Source organism: Crocodylus siamensis, chromosome 2 (assembly GCF_052110815.1).
Source record: "Crocodylus siamensis isolate JL-2025a chromosome 2, ASM5211081v1, whole genome shotgun sequence".
Classification (NCBI taxonomy): Eukaryota; Metazoa; Chordata; order Crocodylia; family Crocodylidae; genus Crocodylus; species Crocodylus siamensis.
In genome coordinates, this window is record NC_143396.1 from 294,927,380 (window position 1) to 294,952,195 (window position 24,816).

Genomic DNA, 24,816 nt, shown 5'->3' on the forward strand with positions numbered 1-24,816 from the left:
CAAAGCCAGCTGCTGGCAAATCTGGGCAGTGTGACCTTTAGGTGAGAAATATTTCTGGTGTTACCGATGGACTGCTTTCAGTGAAGGTTGGTTCGTTTTGACTTTGATGTTAGAGCTGACATATATCTGCTTCATAGCAGAGAGTAATCTTATGGCCATCCCTCTACATACATACATAACTGTGTGTTATTCTGTGCATCCCTGAGTTTAACTATACTTTATATTTCTTAAGATGCTACACGCTGCACGTTTTCTCTCTTGGAAAGGGACCATAAAGGACTTAGAAGAAAAATGCAAGCACAAGTTCAAAGATGCAGTTACCTGGTAAACTGGGTGCTTTTTCTAAAAGTTGTCCATGATGGCAATGGGCCCAGGAAGCATCAGCTCAGACTTTGGCTCTAAACTCAGCAGTGGGGATCAGGAAAAGTACAGAAAGGAGCAGGGAGGAAATTAGCCCCTTGAACAGCCTCAGCCCCCGACATTTCCATCCATGCAATGTACCTTGCGGCTGAGCAGATTTTGAAGGTTTTGAGGGGGATTCATAAATGTTACGGTGTCCCATTGTCAAAGAACTTGAAAGTTTGGAAAGAATGAAGATTACGCTGTAATCAAAGAGTAACTTTTCTCTGCCTTGCATCTTAATTTAATTGCAGTTTGCATGTGTGTAGCGCTCTTCCTGGAAGCTTTCAGTGCGTGGCGAGACTGCTTTCCAACCATGCATGGGGCCCAGTGCTCCCGGGTCCGGGAGTGCTCAGCACCTCTGCAGGGCAGGATCTTTCCCTTCACAAAAATACAACCAGGAGAAGTAAGGGTGGTGTTGCACGTTACAGTTAGCACGTGCTGACTCTAAGGAACATGAGATGGTATTAAAATGGGAATGTGCTGGGAGCAATTGCATGTTAAGGGTTAAAAGCCACTCCTCTATCACTGCCCAGCTCTCCTTGGGTCTTTGTCAGTCCAGTCCAGGGGGGTGATAGATTGCCCACATGCGGGGAGCTGGTGCTGGTGCATCCTGGGATACTGGAGAGCTGCAAACTGCTGGTATTGTCCCTGTGGAGCAGAGTGATGGTACTGCAAGGCCAGCTGCTTGGAGCCAGCTGGAGGCAGTCCTCATCCAAAGAGGTGTAACTTTGAGATGCTCAGAGGACACTTAACTTGTCTTTTCTCACCTTCATGTGTGGACACTCCCATCTAGAGAGCATTTAACGCACGGGAAAGGAAGAGGACCACTTCCCCCCGATGTCCCTAAGCCCTGTCCACAGCTCACAGCTGCCCCTTGCGCAGTGGAGGGAGTTATTGCCCCCAGACCAAGTGATCCCATGTCATTTGCAGTGCTGAGGAAAGGGCCTGTCTACGTCACTGCTCTTGAGTGTGCTCAGGAACAGCACACCCACCCCCGTGCTCCTGAACCACACAGGCCAAATTGGAAGATGAGGTGATAGGTGCTTTGGGCACCTTTGATCTTTGCCTGCCATGGGCTGGAGAAGAGCAGGGGAAAGTGCCCCTCCACACAGCTTCCCTGCCTCCTTCCTGGGGTTGTTGTGTGTTGAGTGAGGCTGGCAAACATGGCATGCTGGAGAGCTGGCACGCTGTGCCCAGGAGACATGTTGCTAGTTGCATCCAAGCAAGCCCACTCACCTTGCAGACCTGAAGCACAAACTGACCTGTGACCATGTGCTTATGTGCTATTGCAGGCAATAAGCACCTAAGCTTATGACAGTAGAAGTGGAAAATCCAGTATCAGGGTCATTTATTAAAAAAAAAAAATAGTGCAAAATAAGATTTGAAGAGGGAAAAACAAATGATAAAAAAGGCATCATAATTTCTGCAGTACCAGTGCTTTGGAGCTGTTCTGATTTAAAATCTGCCTTTGTTATCTTCAGTCAAAATCTGCGTCAGTAATAAGGAACTCTTATCTACTAAGAAATCCAAAGGAAATAAAACGAAGTTATTTCTTTTTCTCTGTTTAATTTGCTCTTAGACGTTTAGATACAGATACCTGCAATGGCATCCCACGTAATGGGGTACTCAGCCAGCAGTAATGTCCGATTGCACTTAGTTTTCTCTCTGTGTAAATACCTTTCTGTATGTATCTGAATGTAAATGAGTCAGTGTAGATTTGTAGATTCATTTAAGGACAGAAGGGCTGGTCTGACCATCTCATCTGATTTACTCCATACCAGAGGCCACAGAATTCAAACAGGGAATATATTTGCTGAGCCCAATAGCTGTGCTTGGAGCTAGAAGCAGGTTTTCTTTATTTCTTCCCTTTTTTGAGAGAGACATCTGGTTTGGATTAAAAGGTGTTAACTGGAGGTGACTCAACATGTGTTCCTGGGTAACCTGCTCCAATGGCCAATTACCCTGGTAATAGCTGAAGAGTTTTTTGGACCTCAAAGAGTCTCTGTAATCAAATTTCTTTTTTTGTAGACAATGTTCGTACGTACTGGTAGGCAATATTTTTTTGCTGATGCTTTTTTTTCTTGCTAAAAAAATGCAGTTTCTCATTGACCAAAACATTTTGTAAATTCATGTCAATGGTGTTTTTGAAAGAAAGACAGAAAGGGTTTTATTTTGATGGGTTTTTGGGGAAAAAAAATCCTCCACCCAAATGACACATACTCTAAGCAGAAAAAAAATCTTTGCTTATAGTTCAGAGGATGGTGCCAATGGGAAGACTGGATTCTTCAATAATGGGATTGGTTTTCCATAGAGGTCCCATTTAATGAAGAGTGGAAGAGCATCTTCAGGCATTGTTTGTCCAATCTACTAAGGAGGGATTTAAATTAGGGCATATAATGGCAAAGAAACACTACCATACTGTGTTGAGCACAGACCCAAATCTGGAAGAGGCCCAACTCTGAGGAAGGGCTGGGGAAGGATAACACAGTCATCTCTTGATGGATGCAGGTTCCTCTATTGTGGATCTTGCTCTGAGCAATTATGATGGTGATTGGAAAGCTGGGAGGCAGTAATCACAATAGGATAGCATTCATGATCTGAAGAAAGGGAAGACATAAGATTAGTGAAAGAAAGAAAGAAAGAAAAGAAGGAAAGAAGAAGGAAACAACTTCCGAAGGACAGATTTCAGCTGACTCTGAGAAATAGTAAGTAAAGTCCCACGGGTAGATGGGCAAACGCAAAAAATGAGATACAACTGGCAAGGGGTGTTCAAGACAGTCTAAGGTTTGATAAATATTTCAGACCAGAAAGAAAGACCAGGGTAACGGTGGATCCCATACTCGGCCATGAAGGTGATCGATCAGTGAGGAGATTAGTCGGGGATAGACTGAGGTCTCGGAGGGGAGGGGAGTTGGGAGTCCAAGAAGAGTGGTCTTTCCTTAAAGAGACAGTCCTTCAAGCCCAAAGGGTGGAAATCCCAACAAGGGTCAAAGGGAGCAAGAGTGCTCAAAAGCCCCCATGGCTCATCAAAAGCATCCAGGAATGTCTCAAGGCTAAAAAGGAGGTGTACACCCAATGACAGGGAGGGGTCATCACCGGGGAGGACTATACCACCGTTGCTCAGGCTTGTAGGGAGGCTGTTAGGGGGGCCAAGGAGAAGATGGAACTGGGACTAGCAACCAAGATCAAGGACAAAAAGAAGTCCTTTCTTAAATACACAGGGGGTAAAAAGAAGGTTCTGGGTAACATGGGGCCCCTGCAGGACAAACTTGGAAATCTAGTGGTTGCACCAGACATCAAAGCTAACCTATTTAACAACTTTTTTGCCTCCATTTTTCTGAGCAGCGACCAGGTCATCCCCCCGTACCAGGATCCCCAATGGTCCCAGGGGAGGCACAGCCAGGCCCAGGGTCAGAGTGGACCTAGTTAGGGACCTCCTGGTGGGACTGGACATGTTCAAATCAGCAGCTCCTGATGATCTCCACCCCAGAGTGTTTAGGGAATTAGCAGAGGTCATTGCGGGTCCCCTGGAACAGCTTTATGAGCATTTGTGGTGGTCTGGTGAGGTGCTGGAGGACTGGAAAAGGGCCAATGTGGTCCCCATTTTCAAAAAAGGGAGGAGGGAGGACCCAGGAAACTATAGCTTTCTTAGCCTTACCCTAGTCCTAGGGAAGCTCTTCAAGAAAATTATCCAGGAGCACATCTGAAAGGGACCAGCAGGGGAGAAAATGCTTAGGGACAACCAACATGGGTTCATCAGACACAGGTCCTGTCAGACCAACCTGGTGGGCTTCTATCACCAGGTCACCAAGTCCTTGGATGCAGCAGTGGATGTAGTCTTTCTGGACTTTAGAAAAGCCTGTCTCTCACCCCATTCTCAGTAAAAATTAGGAGATTGTGGTGGTCAATCCCTACACAGTCAGATGGGTCGCAAATTGGCTGGAGGGCTGCACCCAGAGAGTGGTGGTGGACAGGTCTTATTTGACCTGGAGGGACGTGGGCAGTGGGGTCCCCCAGGGCTCAGTTTTCAGGCCTGCACTGTTCAACATCTTCATCAGCGACTTGGATGAGGGGGTAAATAGCATCTTGTTCAAATTTGCAGATGACACTAAGATGTGGGGGATGTGAACATGCTAGAAGAGAGGGACAGGCTGCAATTGGAACTAGGCAGGTTACAGGGGTGGGCGGATGAGAACAGGATGAGATTCAACACTGACAAGTGCAAGGTGATGACCTGGGAAGGAAGAACCAGCACCATACCTACAGGCTGGGGAACTCCCTGCTCGTCAGTGCAGAGGTGGAAAAGGATCTTGGAGTCATTATTGACTCCAAGATGAACGTGGGCCGGCAGTGCGGGGACACGGTCAGGAAGGCCAGCTGCACCTTGTCGTCCATCCAGAGATGCATCTCGAGCAGGGCCAGGGAGGTGATCCTCCCCCTCTATGCGGCACTGGTCAGGCCACAGCTGGAGTCCTGTGTCTGGCTCTGGGCGCCGCACTTCAGGAGGGATGTGGACAGCATGGAGAGGGTCCAGAGGAGGCCACTCGCATGGTCAGGGGCAGCAGGGCAGGCCCTACGAGGAGAGGCGACGGGACCTGAACCTGTTCGGCCTCCACAAGAGAAGGCCAAGGGGGATCTAGTGGCCTGTTACAAACTAGTCAGAGGGGACCAGCAGGCACTGGGGGAGTCCCTGTTCCCCTGAGCACCACCAGGAGTGACCAGGAATAACGGTCACAAGCTGGCAGAGGGTAGGTTCAGACTAGACATCAGGGAGTGCGACTTCATGGTCATGGCTAGGATCTGGACCCAACTTCCAAGGGAAGTGGTGCTGGCTCCTACCCTGGGGATCTTTAAGAGGAGGCTGGATTTACAGTACTCTTTCCTACCCATGGCAGGGAGTCAGACTAGACGATCTGCTCAGGTCCCTTCCGACCAGACCAACTATGATTGCCAGAGGATGCAGAAGAGGCGGAGCTGCTCAATAGCTACTTTGCCTCAGCCTTCACAGTGAAACCAAACTCTCACCAAATAGCTGAGAGAACTGCTACAGATGGAGAAGTGCAGATGGGGAGATGTCAGAGCAGGTCAGAAAGCTCTTGATGGATCAGAATGAGTGCAAGTCGCTGGGCTGAATGCAATTCATCCCAGGGTGCTGAAGAGATCTCAGAGCCTCAGGCAACACAATTTGCAAATCCATGGGTGATGGGTAAGGTCCCAGAGGCCTGCATATGGCACCCATTTTAAAAAGAGGGAAAGAGAAGACCTGCGGGCCAGTCAGCCTGACTGGAGCAAATGGTAAATGACAGGCCAGCTGCAAGTACCTGAGGGAGGAAGGGGTGGTCACTAGAAGCCAACTTAATTTTATTCAGAACAAATGATGCTAAATGGCTTAATTTCCTTCCTCTGAACTAGTTTGGTCTCTTAGACCACGTTCAGATAAGCATGCTCGTGAGGTATGTGGAGCGGCAGACACATCGGTGGTGCCATTGTACTGTACATTCAGCTGTTCTCCATGCTGCAAGGGAGCAGGGCAGGGGGGCGTTATTTACTTATTTTTTGACCCCTGAGTATGCAGAGGTCAAACAAACCTATGCAAAAAAAAGGAGCAACACATGTGGGGCTGCTCGAAACCACAGCGTGGCTGGCTGGAGCCACACTCCAGCTGCCAGCTATGCTCCAAGTGGCAGCATCATCACTGCTGCCACCCCTGAAGGTGCCCAGAACCCCAGGTAAGGCTGCTGGAGCTAGCCCAGTGCTAGCCCCAGCTTCCCCTACTCCACCTGGGGTCACCTGCCACATGCCTGAGGGTGTGTTGGGTGGCAGGAAGCCACCTTTGTTTCTCCCCAAAATCTCTGTGCTGTGACAGTGTGATGAGGATGGGCCCAGCAGAGGAGACACACCCTTACCCTCTCTCTTTAGGTAACCTGAGCTGGCTGCAGTCCTGAGGGAGGGGGAACCTGCCCCCTCTGCCTACGGGACTGGTATCGGCTACCTGGGGGAGGGGCTTCTACCTGGTGGGCTGGAGTCTGCCTGGCAACTAGTGATGTATTTCAGATTGGTTGGCCGACAGCCAACCAGAGCTGGCCTCCATTGGACCAGGTGAATGAGGTCATAGGGGCTATAAGAGTTAACACTGCCCAGGAGGAGGGGGCAGCAGCCATGCTGGGGACTCAGACTTAGAGAGGAGCTTTATCATCTGAAACTGGCTCTCTTCCCCCATAGCTCATGAGCGAGGAGCAGCCTACCTCCAGAGGGGATCTCCAACAGCCTCGGGATAACAATTGTGAGTAAACTACTCAAGATCTTGGTAGATATCTAGCTGGCAGTAACTCAGATGCGTGATCAAAAGGCTACCTCAGCCAGACTGCTTTGCTCTATGAGATTTCTATGACATTGCTCAATCTTGTACCCTATTTTCACCCTACCCCTGTAATCAATACAGTTCTCCTTTGTGACTGGTGTGGGAGACTTATTGAGGGGTGGGTCTAAATTATGCCTAAAAGGCCCTTAGGTCTGCGGACTAAGGGAGACTTTCCTTTTTGGCCCCCAACTTGGGGAAGTGCCCCAAGTGCCTGTACTGGGTTGAGTACCCACAGGACTATTAGGCCTGTGTTTCCCCGAGGACACAGGGCTGAGACAGTCCCTTTTCGGGGTGGTGGCAACTATGTTACCCCCAGACTAGCGAGTGCACTCCAGGAAGGGGGTCAGCCAGATGTGAGGCGCCCCTAGGGAGGCACTTGGAGCCGGGAGGGTGGTCGGGCACAGGGATGTGGGTGGCTCAATGCAGGAGCACCCCCTACTGCCCGCCACATGTGGTATGGGCGTCCCCTGGGGACAACCAGGGGCAGCACAAGGTTTCCTGCTGCTAGTTGTCCGCAGGGAACCAAACGTCCACGCATGTGTGCACGTGGCCTTAGGTGCAATCCTGCCCTGCCTTCTTCCTTAACAGGGTAATGAGTTCAGTTGATGTGGGGAACACCGTGGACATAATACACATATTATTTAACTAAGGCTTCTGATACAGTCACACACAATACTCGCATTAGCGAACTGGATGAAAGTGGGCTAGAGAGAATCACTGTTCGGTGGAGACGTAATTGGCCAAACAGCCACAAGGCAAACGTAACTCAAAATGGGTTGATGCCAGACTGCAGAAGGTCTCAAGTAGAGGTTTAAATGATCTGTTCTGGGCCTGGCGATGCTTCATATTTTCATTAGTGACTTCGTGATTGAGTTTTCAGATGACACAAAACTGGGTTGGCTTGCAAATGCTTGGGATACTAGGGGTAGACACCAGAAGGCCCTTGATAGATTGGACAACTGGGCTGTAGACCACGGGAAGAAGCTCAACAAGGACAAATGTCAAGTGCTATGTCTAGGGAAGAGATGCAGCAGTAGAGAATGGGAGATGACTGACAAGGCAGTAGCATTGCTGAGATGGATCACAGACTGAACCTGAGTCATCAGCAAATAACAAATGCAATTTCGAGTTGTATGAACGGGAGTGCAGGAGCACCACTCTACTTAGCTTGCGTGTTGGGTGCAGCTCTGGGCTTCATAAGCAGGAGAAGCTGGAGAAGGCCAATGAAGTGAGCAACAAAGGGGATAGCAGACTGGGAGGCAAGCCGTACGAGGAGTTTTGAGAGCTCTAGGCATGTTTAGTTTGAAGAGGAGACTAAGGTGGACGTGACAGCAGCTTTTAAATATTTAAAGGGAGTCATAAATATAGGTGGAACAAGCTGCCCAGGGAAGCAGGGGCTGGATGCGCATCTCTCTGGATGCTTTGGGAAAAGCGCATCCTGCTGTTGTGCCGGGGGCTGGGTCAGATGATCTTGGAGGTCCCGTTCAACCCTCTGATTTTAAGATGTCTTTGTTAATGTCCAGCAGTAGTAAATCAGGCACACGCTCCCTCCGCGCATTAGCAGACCTTCCACATCTTGAAGGCATTAAACATGTTACTAATACAGTATCCCAGGCACATCACAAGGTATCAGTGTTTTGATGTTGATTAAAGTCTCTAATTCTCTCTGTCACAGCTTTGTTCAAACACAACCGTGAGGGAAAAACCCCAACCAGTTTTTACTACTTGGAGCTAGGAAACTAATTAATTGGGCCCAACTGTCACTGTTCAGCCCCATCTTACTAGATATGAATTTTAAATTGCGAAATAATTATTTTCTTTAATGTTGTGAAGCAAAAGATTGATAATTATACACTAAGGTGCAAATTCAATTATCAGTTTTGATATCAGAAGAAAACCTCAGCTGCAATCAAGCAAGCTTGATTGATAGAGGATAAAAATTCCCCATATAAACTAATCCAAGCCTGGCGGAGATCCTCCGTGTGATTCATGTCCATCACAGGTGCAAGCAAAGTGACCGAGTCACTGCAGGACTTTGCAGCTCAGGACCCCTAAGACCTGGACGTTAGTGTACCCCTGTAGGGATAGGGGTGAATATCAACTCTGGAGATAATCAGGCTGTCATCGCTGGAGCCTAACATGCAGCACCTCACCGGCTAGTTTAAATGTGGAAGTAGTCATTAGGAGTCTTGACTTTTAATTTCAGCTCTGCAAGTAACTCTTTCTACCCTGGGAAGCCTTTGTTTTTCCCAGCTGTAAAATGAAGTTGATGCTTGCTTCCCACCTCGGCAGGTTAGGGCTGTTGTGAGGTTAATTAGGTGCTTGTGAACTGCTTCAAAAACCATGAAGCCTTTATTCAGACTACTGCTTTATTCAAGTGCCAGGCAAACTTTTCCACAGCATTACTGCCTTTATTCGTGCAGGGCAGGGGATTTCATGTTTAACAAGATCTGGTTCTTTTTAGGGACTTCTTGTTCAGTTTGCAGGGTAGAAAATGAGAAGGGTGGCAAGAAAGAAACCTGGTCTTTCTTTGGTCTCTCTGACAATGGTAGGAAACTACATCAGTCCCTTGCATTCAGGGAATGATAAGGTTGTGTGATTAAACACTGAAATGTTTGGGAATACCAGATTTAAGCCAGGATAACAGATGGTTCAGGTGCTCTGAGTGAATAATTTCGGTGGCTTCTGTGCATCTTTAAACCACTTGCAAATTTGGGTTGAATTTCCTAAATGGTTTTGACTGGAAAAGAAGTCTTCAGCCTTAGCTTGGCAGAGCTGCTGAGGTTGTGGTGCTCTCCTTTTATCAGTGGCCAAGGCATTCATCCTGCATGGGGGACCCCGGGTTGTAGACCCGTGCCTCTTTGACAGGATTCAATCCCTAAAAATCAGGCTGTGAGGGGGGTTCTGGGGTGCCTTAGTCTCCGTCTTTCCACTTCAAATGGTTCAATTTTGTACGAAGCACTTAATCGATATTGCTCCAGAATGACACTAGTCTGAGGTTTGGGTTCATCACCTGGGAGGTGGGACACCTGGGTCCCAATCCTTGGTCCCGTGAAAGTTTTAATTAAGCGAGCAAGGTGGCAGGAGGCATTGTGAGCATGTCTCCAAACCAACCCCATCCCAGAAGAGCCTGTACCCTGGCGTGAGGTCTGCCTCTGGGAGGGGAGAGGCATGGGTTCAAATCTCCTGGGTGGCCCCCCTCACCCCTGCATGAAAAGGGAGCTCCTCTTCCCACTGCGATACTCCAGGCTCTGGCCCTTTCATTTCCACTTGCTTTTCCTAAAAGTGCTTGAAAATGAAACTCTGCACCTGTGTGTAAGCAGGGGGCGAACCCAGCAGTGGAGAGGACGGAGCCGCTCATGTTGAACGAGCTGAAATTTTTTTCAAGGTTCCTGCTGATTATTTTTCTGATGGAAAAGCTGTTTTATGTCGTTTGAACTCATTTTTAAAAGAATCGTGTTTAGTGCCGAGCCCTCTGTGATGCACGGTCTCTCTTCACTTGCTCTTTGGCGGTTCTCGGCTACAATCTAATGCCCCTTCGGGGTGGGCCGTGTCATCGTGTGAAGTCTTCAGAGACGAAGGAGGATATTTGCTGTACGTACTCCACAAAGGGCATTTGCACACTGAAAGGGAGCTGCAGTTAGCTACCCAAAGAGGGGAGCACACGTTGTAGGCATCCTCCTTGCTGCGAGGCTTCCCGTGGACCGAGATGAGAGCAAGGCCAGGCCTCTTGTCCCATCAAACCCTCCCCTTCCCTGTTACTGCGGCGAGGCCTTGGTTGGGCAAAGCTCTTAAGTGCAGACTGACGCCCCATTGATGTCAACGGGACTTACACCGTGTCTTAAAGTTAAGCTCATGTTTTGCTGAACTGGGGCCCAAATTGCTAAGGTACAAAGGTGAAAGGAGGGTAATCCTCGCTGCTGGAGGATTTGGGAACAGCTCAGGCTCTCTGGAGTGCGCGTATGCGATTGTAAATTAGATACATGCCCCCATAAACCGTGCAGTGAAGCAGCCCGATGCTGTAACAATTATTCATATTTCTATTTACTCCGAGGAACTAGGGGATATGAATAGGCTGGTGACATTTTGTGCATATTCCCATTTATTTCTCTTCCCAGGGTAGGTGCAGTAATGAGTAGATTTCATTCCTTCCGGGCACTAAATCGACCCTCTTGACTGGTTCATAAAGACCTAGCAACTCAGTCTATTTTTATTAAGATTTAGTAGGCTCTCCTTGCTTTTCGTTAGCGCTGCAGCAAGCTATTTGCCGCCGTTCTTCACTCTGGTGAACGAGTCACTTTGGGCTGAAAAACTTTACCTGGTCACCTCCCCACCGCTCGCCTTGCAAATGCACGCCCAGCAGAGACACGGCGACTGCTGGCACCGAGCGCTCTGCTCTGGCCCCTCCTCGTCCCCTCTGATGCATCCAGTTAAAATCAGAGCAACCCTGGAAATCCAGAGGACCAGGGCACCGTCTCTCAAGGCATTAAGATGGTTTGCTTTGATGCGAGACAGACTGTTATCAAGGTCAGGGACAGAGCAATTATGGTCAGATGCCTCCTCCCTGAAAAATAGAGAACTGTAATTCGGGGTTATTTTTATTTATTTTGTTTTTACGTTAAAAAATATGAACTTTTACTTCATGCAGTGGTGCTTCAGATGTGGTCAGGCCTATTTCAAATATCAGCAAGTTAAATGCCCTTAAAATATGTGCTGGTTTGGTAAACTTGGTAGGTAGTTTTTGAAGAGAGTTTATTGTTCAGGTGAACTGCATTAAATTCTCCCCTAGGAGCTATTGATCCTCTCCTCCAGTTCCAAGTGATGGGATTACTGCTTGAAGCAGTTTTCTTCTAATAAGCTATACTGCACTGGAAATGTTGCTGAGAGGAAAGTCACAAGATTAGACAATTAGTATTAACTAAATAGGTTTCACAAATTAGGGTGATGAGGTGGGAGGATTAAAAACGATTTGCTAATTTTTCCACCAATCACCCTTGTTTTTTAACAGAAAATTCTTCTCTGGCTGGGGTGATTTAAAAAAAAAAAGTTGGCTACAATTAAATAAAAGGAAATGACTTTGCATATCAGAGTTAATTGGTATCTGGGTATAATTCTCATCCTGAAAGGGAAGGTTGCCCTTGTCAAAAGTTGATACAAATACAGTCCTGAATATATGAGGAAGTGAGTATCAGATGGGTAATAAATTAAATTAATTTTCACAAAATGAGCTGCTGACAGGATTTCCATAAGTTATTATAACTTGACACTAAACCTGCTGCTTTAGCACGTATGAACCGTTTCCTTGCTGCTGAGGTGAAAATGAGTGTTGGCAGACAAAGAGACCGTTTCATTTCAAGAATACAACTGAATGCGAATTACAAAACAGCTCCTAAAGTCACCCGGAGGAGCCTTTGATAAAAGGCCTGATGAAAAGCTCTGCTCGCTGTTACTGAATTAATTAAACCACCAGGAGAGTTTTGTCCTATTACCGGCCGTTCACCCCAACTCCTCGTAGATGGGCTGCGCTGAAGCCGCGGAGGTTTCTGGGGAAAGCCGGCTTTGACTCGTTTCCATTTCATGCCGATGTTGCTTCATTTTAATTGTGCGGCAGAACTAGCTCCCGGGATCAGCGGCACCCTGGGACGTAGCCGCCTCTCGGGATGCATCACAGGCCCCCTCGCTTGTGTGACGGAAAACTTCTCCCCCTTTGAGGGTGATTTCCATCAGGTTCTCAGCCCGTTGCCAAAGGCGTACTAGCCCGTCCTCTCCCAATATGACTATCTGATCTCGGTTTGCTCCCCAGGTCGGGGAGGTCTCGAGAGGCCCTGTGTCGGGCGAGGAGACTCACCACGTTCTTCTTCCGTAGGTTCAGGGACGTTTAGGGCTGGAAGGGGCCTCGTGGGATCATCGGGTCCAGCCCCTGCTCTGGGCAGGAAAGGGTCAAACCACCCCAGCAAGATGAGGGTCCAGTCTCCTTTTGAACACCTCCAGGGTCGGTGCCCGCACCACGCCGCTGGGAGTCTATTGCAAAATCTGGTCACACGAACCATGAAAAAGTTTTTCCTTATATCCAGTATGAAGCCTTCTTCTGCCAGTTTATGCCCATTGCTCTTGGTTTTTCCTTGGGGCGCTTTGGTGAATTAGACCCTGATGCTCACCCTTGATGTATTTGTAAGATGCCACCAAATCCCCCTGAAGTCTTCTCTTTTTGAGGCTGAACAGTCCCATATCTGTCATCCTTTTCTCATCTGGCTTGCTCTTCAGGCCTCTAATCTTGCGCGTGGCTCTTCCCTGGACTCTCTCGAGCTTCTCCATGTCCTTCTTGAAGTGCGGACGCAGTGCTCAAGCTGCGGTCTCACCAGTGCCAAGTAGAGCGGGAGAACAACGTCCTGAGTTTTGCTTGAGATGCATCGGTTGACGCATGCCAGCGTGTGGCTTGTTCTGCTGGATACAGCATTGCACTGGTGGCTCATATTCATTTAATGCTCAGTTATGACCCCAGGTCCCTTTTGGAAGTGATGCTAGGTAGCATAGCACCACCGAGCCTGTAAGTTTGTCGTGGATTTTTCCTCCCCAGACGGAGCGCTATACACGTCTCCATGTTGAACAGCGTCCGGTTCTGGTCCGCCCATCTAATTAATCTGTCTAGGTCCACCTGGATCGTCAGCCTACCCTGATGCATGGCCACCTTTCCCCAAAGCTTAGTGTCACCAGCAAACTTTGCCAGTGAGCTTTTCACCCCCACATCCAGATCACTGATGTAGATGTTGAAAAGCACCAGTCCAAGTACTGAACCCATACCCTCTCCCCAAGCCCATACTCTGGTTATCACTGCTGGGCAGAGCTGTATGGAGACTGGATTCATCTTAGTTCCTTATCACTTCTAGAAAAACAAAGGAAAAAACTGTTTGAACTCAAACAAGGCTTCAGTCAAGTTTTCACATTGAAAATGTGTACAGTTTGTAAAGGGAGCATCATTCTGAATCTTTGGAAAATGTCAAGGAAAAAACCTCCACATTTTTCTGAATGTCCTTTCTTCTTTTTTTATTTATTTTTTAATCAAAAGGATAAGCTGAAGTGAAGGGGGGAAACTTCCACTCAAAATGCTTGGGCTGAATCTGCTGACCTCTTTAGGCACGCTGCGGGTCGTTGGAGGGTGATGGGGTCTACAGGTAGTGGTGTTCCTCAAACCCCTTTTGAGTTTGTCCTTCTGTGCGACTGTCCCCCTCGCGATGAATTATTCATTCTGCTCTGTGAGGGCTGCACGGTGCAGTTTTCCTTTAGCTGCTCTTGTTTACCTGAGAGACGTTGCTCTTCTGAGGACTGCTCATAATGAGATAGTTTAAGAGGTCTAGAAGTTCCCAGGCACTGGGAAGGTGGGAAAAATGATAGCTATCATTATAAGGTGAAAAGCCTGGTGAAGGTATAAATGCTGATCCCTTGCCTGTCAACTGTTTTTGTTATTAAAATGGGGCCAGCTTCTGCGGTACTTTGGAGTCAGAGCACCCTGCACCAAAGTTATGCTGTAATTCCCATTCATTTACAGGGAAAAGCAGCTCACGCAAACACACACCAGCATGTCCTCTCCTGTTTTTGTTTTGTTTTTATTTATTGCAAAGGAAAAGAAGTTTCACCAAGGTGCCACTGATTTTTAACAGCCCTAGGGAGTAAGGGTAGAAGTTGCTGGCCTACAGTGTTTTTCGGGTGATGTGTCTAATTTATGCTGGCGTGTGGTGACAGTGCAGTGTAGGGTCTTCCTGTGGTTCAAATGCATGAGTTTGAGCCCCACTTTGGGCTCACACTGGAGACTACCCCATCAACCCAGGTCTTAATAGATACCGGGTGTGTCTACATGCGAATTTACTGTGCGCATCAGTTTTTATGCCAGCGTCTACATGGGCATCACAACACAATAACACTGTGTGTGGACTGACTTGGGACTAAAATTAGTCCCAAGTCAGTCCATATACACAGGGTTACTGCGCAGTAAGGCATCTATACGTGCCTTACTGTGTAGTAAGTACCTGCACTATGCAGGTAGCAAATTTATGCCCAAGTTGGCATTAGTTGCCATGGTTACTGCGCAGTATAGGTGTACATGTGTAGACATACACCTGTATTGTGCAGTAATTTTCAGTTACTGTGCACATGTAGATGCATCCTCTGGGTCACTCAGGCCATGGCGTCAAAGGCCCCATCGCTGTGTTGGCAGCTATTGGCTATGAGAAATGGAGTGCCTCCACAGTGCTGGTCTGATGGGCTAGGAGGCTCAAGCAGATCTTCAGGTATGAATACGTCATTATCAGATGACCCACTGGGATTTTGGAAACTGGTTTGAGATAAGTTATTTAATACAGCAGACGTGAACCTGAGCTCCTATTTAAAAGGCCCTATGACAGAACTTGCTGATTGCCTAGTTGTTTATTTTGCATCTGTATTTCTGATTTTGTCACAGAAATACAGATTTTGAACTTTTTTGGAACTTTTGAACTTCAGACCTGAGTCTGTCTCATGCCGTAAGGATAAATGAGGGTAGAGTCTCAGCTCAGTCTTTCTCTCAGGAGGAGAGTAGCACTCAGACCGAAAGAAGAAAAAACAAGAAAAAGAAGAAGGGAAAAAAAAACTATGAAGTTACATGATTATATTTAGGTCAGAGTCTATTGAAGATTTTTTAAAAGTTAATATTACAACCGTATAGGGAAAAAATCCTTTTAAGAGAAAAATAAGACGGAATAGACAGTTACTTTGTCAGAATACAGACATGAACAAAGGAGCCCTGTGGGAATACGTCTCTTGGAGCATCCTACCTAGGGCCTTCCACGGGATGCTTTTAAAACAGACACGCGAACACCTCTGGAATAAGCATTCCTTGGGTTTCATTTTGCTCACTGTGGGAGAAACAAAGGGAATGAAGAAGAAATGAGGAAGGATGTTCAGGTTTGATATCTCAAGGACAAAAAAACATGAGAAGGGACACATTAAGATGAGAAACCTGCAGGAAACATAATTAAAAAATACCTGGAGAAAAATTCAAGAGGAGATAAATTCAAAGGCATTAAAGATTATCAGAAGGGGGATCAAAATGACTGGTGAGAAAAGCAGAAATTAGCCAGGCGAGGTTCTGATTGGCTTGACAATTTAAGCTCAACCCTCTCTGAGCTGCAGTGGCGTGGCCTGGCTGGGGATGAAGGAGCAGGGGTGGGAAGGGGCATGTCTGTATCCTCTGCCTGCCGATGAAATGGGGCGGGTTTTTAAAAACACTGGTTCAGTTTAGGGCCAAGTAAACCCCTGTGTCATAAACACACATGTGCACTTACCTGCTCCTCTGGTGGTAAGTGCAGGGGAGAGCAACCTGCCGGCGGGTGGAGCGGTCCCTGGGCTGCATGGGAGCAGGGGCGGGTGCTTTGCTCTGCGGCAGCCTCCCCAGGTGGTACCCACCTGCAGGCACCTGGCTCAGGCGATCCCAGGGGGCACTGCAGCCGTGGAGGGAAGCACTGGGCCCCTGTGCAGCTCAGGCAGGCTCTAGGGTGGGAAGATCAGGCTCATCATTTTTTTTTTTTCTTGCATGGAGCCTGCCTTCCCAGGCTGCTGCCAGGCTGCCTGCAGGGCTTCCTGCAGAGGCCCTGAGCTGCACGGAGCCTGGTGCTTTGCTCCATGGCTGCAGGGCAGCAGACAAGCTCTTTGGAGGAGTTTTACTTGGCTGTGCCCCATGTCATTTAAGGTGCATTACATCACCGAATTTGCTACAGTGGCTGGAATTACTGTGCAATATGCTGCTGACGCGTGCAAACACCGACACTATTAAAATAGTGCAAAAGCATTTAACCTGCTTAAAAGTGTTGTGCACGCATGCCCCTTGTTTTGTCTACACATGGCCTAAAGCAACGGAAGAGATGCACAAGCTGCTCTGTGCTTCTGTCCCTTCCTTACCCCTTTCCACAAGCCCCACAGCCTCCGTCCTCCTCGGACAGCTCATTCCCTACAAAAACATTGTGGGGTCCTTTTGAGGGGATGATGTTGATAACTGTGGATAGATTGGCCTGAATTTCCCCCAAGTGATGAGTGAGTTTAGGGGTTTGATGCTCCCAGAATTGATGTTCATCCCTGTGGAAATCCAGTGCCTTTTAAGTGGTCTCATACGGTCAGTTGAAAGCCCAATCACCCCAAATCACCCGGCTTTTTTAATGGTTTAGATGGTAACCTTTCCTTGATCCTAGATCAGGGCAGAAGATTGCATAATGCATGCTTCACTGAAGTCACTCAGCACCTGGGGGTTATAATTAGGGCAGCCCAGTAGTTGTGTAATATAGACTATGACTATGACTTCAGATGTGTTGAGACGCATGGGATCTTCCAGACATTGAAGGCAGTGGGTAGTGCTGACCCATTGGCCTAGGAGTTAGATGCAAATGTTGCCTTGATTGGTTCTGACAGCCTTGTTGAGACAACATCTGAACCACTGACTATCTTCGACAATGTAATGCCAGTGAGGTAATTGATACCTGCATCAGCCTGGGAAGAGACTATCCCGCTGCTCGTCGACTATGTTGAACTGGTCGTGCCATGGAGATTCCTGCCATAAGCATATGCATTTGTGTCTTGTTGGTTGTGTTTGTTTGTTTGAATCCATTGCATATTGTGTTATGCTAAGAATTTTGTTTCCAAACCAGATGGACCCTTTCCTCGGGAGAGGAGTGGAAAGACAGCTCCAGCTTTTCATGCTCTCTGTGATTTAGTTAGTTCTCCCTGAGGCTAGAGTTGCTGGAGCATCGTCTCACCAGCAGTCCTCAGGAATGGGGTCTCATGTGTCATGTTTTATGATGTACCCTTGAAAATTGGGGCTGAGTGGTCCATGAATTTTCAACAGTGGTTCTGGTGAGAACCGTACGGTGGGCAGGGAAGGTACTTTGGAAGTTGCAGTGTTCTTGTAACCAATGGATCCTTGTCCATGTTCATCGAAGCTCCTGTATGACTGATGAGTAAAAAGATTATAGAGGTCAGGTTGGTAACAGAGAAGGCTGAATTAATTTCTTTGACTGCATGAACGCTTCGCTCTGCCTGGCTCTAAAGCTGTGGAAACTCCAACATTGCAGGTTTTTAAGGCCTGGCTCAACAAAGCCCTGGCTGGGATGATGTAGTTGGGGCTGGCCCTGTTGGAGCAGGGGGTTGCACTAGATGTGACCGCCCGAGGTCCCTTCCAGCCTGAATTTTCTATGAGTCTGGGAGCTGACGCAAGCTCACAGAGGCGTTATTTATTTTTGCTTGTGCTCTCATTCCAGCAAATTCAATGAAAAAGTTGGAAATAGCCCTTGGTGAGTGACAGTGGTTGAATCTCCAAATCTGAATCAAATTAGGGAACCAATAAAAAGGTCCGAATCAATTCAAAGCTCTGCGAATCTTCAGAAAAGATTCAGAGAGCTTCGATGATTCGGACAGTTCCCACCCGCTGCAGCAGGGAGCTGGAGCCAGACTTGGAGCTGGTAAGTAGGGGGAGGGTAGGGGGTCTAGAGGAGGGGAGAGGGGACCATGGGAGGACCCCTGCCCACTGTCTGAACCCCCCTCCCCCATGGCTGCCCCACCCACCCCAGCTTGTGGTACTTAAAAAAAAAAAAAACTAGACTCACCGGGTGCTGCTGGGCAGGGGGTGATCCCCACTGCTCCCACTGTAGGGGTGCTCTGCTACAAGCCTCTGGACTGACTCCCATGGCTGCCCTGCCTGCCGCACCTGTGGCCCTTTAAGAAAAAAAAGGGCCGGAGCTGGGGTGGGCAGGGTAGTTGTGGGGGAGCTGGGACAGCAGGGGAGGTCGGTGGGCTTGTGGCAGAGCCCCCCCATGCAGTGTGGGGCTGTGAGGAGCAGCAGGGATCATCCCCCTGCCCGCCAGCACCCGGTGAGTCTGGGCTTTTTTTCCCCAAGTGCTGGGAGCTGGGACAGGTGAGGCAGCCATTGCCGGGCTGGGAGAGCGGGCGGGGGATGGGCCTGCCTGATTCTGCCGAATCGATTCGGGACAGTGATTCGAACCACCTAATCGCATCAGTGTCCCCTGAATCATCTGAATCGAAATCTGAAGCGAATACTAGCCGCTTCGCACAGGCCTAGTGACTGACACCCTATGAACAAGATCGGGCTCGTTAACAACACGTATTTTTTTGTCACTCCTTTTCTGTGGTGGCAGCCTTTCTAGCATGGGTCAAAGCTCACTTTCCATCAGCCCTCCTAGCAAGCTTAGCTGGCAGCCCAGGGGAAGGGGAGTGCAGAAATGAGCTGTTCCTATTGCCGGGCCTTTGTTTCACCCCACATTTTTTGGTAGTCACTTAGTGGAAGGATGGTTTAGAAAACAGGGCTCTGCCCAGCACTCGGGGGACTTTGGCTTTGTTCTTTTGCTCTGCTGCTGATCCCCTGTGTGTCCTCGGGTGAGTCATCCATGGATCGCAACCTTGACATGGTGGAGGGGTTTGTGTGCTACCAATGACCCCAAGAGTGATGCTGGCTGGGTCACCCATTGCAGCAAGGTTGAGCGTGAGGTTTCCAGATGAACAATGATCCAGAAATAAAAATAAAGGGCCTCAATGGCAGCACAGGTGCATGAAGGAGGAATCCTTCATAACAAGCTGAAGGAAGGCTGCAGCAGAAGACAAACCTCTGGCCGCCTAGGTTTCCTTGCCATCGGATTAACGTTTCCACCCATGAAGTACTGTGTGGTTGCAATGCGCAAAGGCATCCCTGTGTTAAAAGCAGACAGACATGCAGGGCATCTTCCTCCAAAAGCAAGTCCTGCAGTAACAGGTGGGTGGTGATGGAGGCAGGAGCAAGAGATTATCGGAGGCCCCTAGTCGCGGACCTTCGTGGAGGCGATGATTATCTGATGGTGTTTCTACTGGAAGGCTTGTCATCCTTGTATCATGGGACTGCCACTGCTGCCGTCTTGGTTGAGTTGCCCTTCACCTGAGCTCCTCTTCTCTAAAATATACATGAGAACAGTTTGTTTCTCCATCTTTTCTATTTTCAGTCACCCAGCTATCTCCTGGGTGTCTCTTCCTGTCTGCTTGGGCAGTGGCTGTCACAACGGGGTCGTCCTCTCCGTTGGATGCTATTTGAAAGCTCCCTATGCAGGCTGTGAGCAGGGGATCGAGTGAACTTCATCCCCAGCTCTCTGCTGCACATCGTGTCCCCATCATCCTGCAGCACGTCCTTCCTCTGAGCAGCTGCACTTCTTCCAGCTCATTAACAAACGTTTCGTTAACCAGCCCTGATTGAGTATGGCACAACCAAGATGTGCTTCCGGTCCACACCAGGCATGTGAACCCAGAGCCGTCGGCACATGCACTGTACAAGCCAAACAGAAATAGCCTCAGGCCTCCTGGATGCTTTACTAGGGAAGTAAAAGCTTTCAAGATGCATCAGAGCAGCCATTTCAGCCCAATAATAATCATTTTTCTTTGTGCTCCAGCGCAATCTGTTACCTCTGCAAAGTACTATGTTATCTTCTGATGCTTATTGTCCACCTACCCTGTTATAAAGGTTTGACACATTCAAGACATTGGAATATTAAAGAAGGGATGGTAGCAAATAAAAGCCCCTTTTAGATTCCCGGTGATATTTTTTTCCGGGATGTAATATTCTTGCTGTAATGGGGAAAGGGGTCTGTATTAGGAAGCTAAAAGCGATTACTCCTTTTTAACTGTGTGTCTGTGATGAAAGTGATAGCTATTAACTGCCGGCACATCTGAACGAGGCAGCTGGAAGGAGGGGCGCGGGGCTTTCAGGAGCTGGAGAAGTACGCAGCATGTCAAGCAGATAGTTGGTGCAAAGTCAACGAACCTTTAAGCACCAAGAGTGGATGGGAGGGAGGAAAGGCGAAATACGGAAAAGGGCGGCATGGGAGACCATCAGCATTTCCGTCTGCGTTTTTTTGAAGCGCTTTTCTTTAATCGGAGGAACACTGCGTTAATCTCTCTGCCAGCAGCAAAGTACTTTCAGTGCCTAATAAATCAAGGCAAACAACAACTGCAAGCACTTCCCCAGTGTGTACGGGTTGAAGTACGAAGAATGGGATTAAGGCTAGCTGGAGCCTGGATCCACTCAGATGTAAAGCCCTCTGTCTCCCAGGGAGAAACCAGCCCAAAATTACTACTATAGTTTTGATGATGATAGTGGCTAAAGATCCCATCTGAGAATGGCACGAGATAACCCACCCCAAAATGCTTCTACCACGTAAACAGACATGGCAGAGATGCCCGGAGGAAGGAAATGTGCCTGTCTTCTCAGCGTGCAATCTAGGAGCATGCAGAGGCATATAGAGAGCATACGTCAGGACATGTCTACCCAAGACGCTTACTGCACATTAGCCTAATAGGACTGTGCAGTAGTGTGCCACTGCACAAAACCATGCTAATAGCTGCAACCCAGGTGCACCCAAGTCTGTGCTCCCTCCTCCAGTCAGAAAGGATGGGTGGCCAGGCAGGAGTGCTGTGAGAGGGATCTGTGATATTGCCCAGATCCCTCTATTGTCTGTACAGCCAGGCCATGACAAAAATGGCTTAACTCTATACAGGTTTTTTTAATATACAATGATAAATATATACAAAATCCAAATAGAATATCATTATTTAATATATACAATACAGGATCTTCATGAAGTCCTAGTGCACTTTTAAACTTTAATAATTTAGGTTGTAGGTATGATAGAAACAATCTGTGAATGGCATTTAAAAGCAAATTTATTAAAGTTTCAGGACAGCTAAAGTACACAATGCTTCAACATAACCAACATTTCCTTCGCACAGCTGATACGGACTTCAGTTCTGCTAGCCATAGGACACAGTTTACCTTCTCATCTACAGTAGCCATTTTTCATTTGTCAAAGGTTCTGAAATAAGAATGAAGTCATTATAAGACGGGAAACTCCCTTCTTGAGAGCACAGAGGCAGAAAGGGATCTTGGAGTCATTATTGTCTCCAAGGTGAACATGATGGGCCGACAATGCGAGGTCACGGCTGGCAGGGCTAACTGCACCTAGTTGTGCATCCACAGGTGCATCTCTAGCAGGGCCAGGGAGGTGATCCCCCTCCTCTGTGCAGCACTGGTCAGGCTGCAGCTGGAGGACTGCGTCCAGGTCTGGGCGCCGCACTTCAGGAGGGATGTGGACAGCATGGAGAGGGGCCAGAGGAGGCCACTTGTATGATCCAGGGACAAGGCAGACCGTGAGAGACTGCGGGACATAAACCTGTTCAGCCTCCACAAGCAAAGGCTGAGTGGGGACCTGGTGACCGTCTATAAACTCATTAGGGGGGACCAGAAGGGTTTGGGAGAGACCTTGTTTCCCCGAGCGCCCCCCCACATAACAAGGAACAACGGCCACAAGTTGTTGGAGAGGAGGTTTAGATTAGACATCTGCAAGAACTACTTCACGGTCAGGGCGGCTAGGAGCTGGAGCCAACTTCCAAGGGAAGCGATGCTGGCTCCTACCCTGGGGGGGCTTTAAGAAGAGGCTTGATGCCTACCTGGCTAGGATCATTTGAGCCCAGTTTTTGTCCTGCCCAAGCCGGGGGTCGGACTTGAAGATCTGCAAGGTCCCTTCGACCCCACGTCTATGGTTCTATGAATTGGCAATGAATGTTATCAAACCACGAGAAGGGTACTAACAAGGTATTCAGCTGAACCGGTACCTATATATACCATATACAAGGATTAAATAACAAATGGCATTGAAATACAAAATATCGGGTGCACACACACTGTACAGTGTCACCACCCCTGAGTGTACCAACTTCCTGGTGTCACCCTGGGAGTCTTGACACCTCTTCCAAAGTGGAGGGGAAAGAAGGACCAATGCTCCCAGCCCGTCTTTGGCCTGACTGGGCACCTTCTCTCCATCTGTTAGTGCCCTCCAAGGGCTGCCTCCCCTGTGGGAATCCTTTCCTCAGTAACTGGCAGCTCCTCTGTGCGAGGTGGGGTCCATGTCACCCCAGGCGGGGGCTCCTCCTGCTGATGCAGACTCAGGCCTCTGCCTCTTGCATGGCCACCTACCCCCTCACTGCCTGTGCCCCGCTCCGGGCACCAAGGGCTCTGCATGCTGCTCACTGCTGGGGGTTCGGGCTGCCTTCTGCAGCTCTGAGGCTCAGGTTCCTGCCTGGGACCAGTTGTGCACTGAGTGTGCACGGGTGTCCCAGCTACGTGCCAGGAAAAGATGTACCTGAACCGCCTTGTGCAGCTCCCGGGGTCTGGGTCCTGCCAGACTTCACTGCCAGCTCCAGATCCCAGCTGCAGACCAGGGGGGTGGGGGGGCAGGTTATAGACCTGAGCTGCCTTGTACACCTCCCAGGGTCTCAGTCCATGAGGACCCTCCGTGCAGTGCCGTTTGCACTGAGATCCACGGCCGTGGGCCAGGGGCTGCAGACCCGAGCAGCCTCATGCCGTTCCCAGGGTCTGGGCTGCATGCACCGAGTGGTGGGAGATCCGAGCTGGCTCATGCAGGTCCCAGGGTCTCACCCTGTGTGCTGCTCCACACACTGCCAGGGCTGGATGCCATCCACTGCTCTGGGTCCAGCAAGATGCTTCTTCAAGGGGCTCTTCAGGGCAACTGGAACTGCCCTGAGTTAGTATAGCTGGGCCTCAATTTACATGGTTCTTTTTTTGCAGTTTCACTTATGTTCAGTCAAGTAATTGTAACCCTTTAATTTTGTACATGGCATGGATTTACTTTTACATGGTGCAGCAGTTGCCAAGATACTTAGATGCATCTAGAATCAGCTGGTCACTTCCCGCCCCACCTCCATCATGCTGCTTTCAGTGTAGCTGGTAAGTGTGTTGTGCTGGAAGGGGATGGGGGAGGGAAGAGGCTTGCGGGGGGCGGAAGATAAATGCCCCCTGTGGTGAGGGAGGGAGTGGGGCAGGGGCTGGGGCTGGGGCAGGTGCTACTCAGCTGAGGCAGGGCGGGTACAGGACAGAGCCATGGCTCATCTGGGGAAAGGGGGAGGGGGGCAGCTCCCACTGCTGCATGCAGCCTGGGGTGGGGCATGTGCCCTACATATCTGCGTGGGGTAGGGTGGGCTGCAGCTGCAGGCTGGAGCTGGGACTGCATGGGGCTCTTCTTGGCAGGGGCTGAGCTGGGCTTGGCTTGAGGTGGGTACCAGTGGTACTGGAAAGAGGCTACGGGGGGGGGCTACAGAAAAATTTGGGGTGGCTGCAGCCTCCCCCTGTAGCCCCCATCCAGCACTGCCACCACCAAGAAAAGTCTAGTGCAGCCTCAAATCCAGCTAGCAGCCTGCTTGCCCTGTCCCACGCATGTTCAGGGGCAGCCCCCACCCCTGTGCCCTTCCAGGGTGTGCTCAGCAGTGGGAGCCACCCCCCACATGTTCCCCAGATGATCCATGGCTCTGTCCCATGCCCACCCTGCCCTGGCAGGGCAGCCCCTGCCCCACTCCCTCACAGCAGGGTGTGTTGATCTGTGCCCCCCACACCTCTTCCCTCTCCCCTCCCTTCCATCACACCAGACTTATCAGCTGCATGCAGCTCTCCAAGCTGCTGGGCTGTGCTCTTTGCTGCCTGCGTGCTGTGCTGTGGTTGTGCGCATGCACGGGCATTTATCAGCCAAATTATCGGCTGCATCTGGAACCTAAACCCTTATTTCTCATAGACCCTTGGTATCTTTTTATGTGCTTTCTATTTGCACCATGTTTTTTTCAAGAATGTAACCACCATGTAAATCAAGGCCTGACTGTACTAAACTAAATGCTCAGGATCTAAGGCACATTCATGAATGTGTACACAGGGAGTTTGGGGGCCAGGTCTTACCGAGAGCTCACATAACGCGGTGCCCAATGAAGTACAGTGCAGTCTGTTCATTAACTTGAGCAGTCTGGTTCAGGCCAAATGACCGGTCCTGATGGACCATAAGGCGGGAGGGGGCATTAACCTGCAGGAAGCGCTTAGAGGAGACAGTGCAGGGCTGCGGGCAGCAGCTTCTCCACGTGGCGTCTGTAACGCGGGTTGGAAGTAGTGCTGTTTTGTGCTCTGTGCAGCTGGCAGTCCCTGAGGGCTGGGGTCTTTGTGC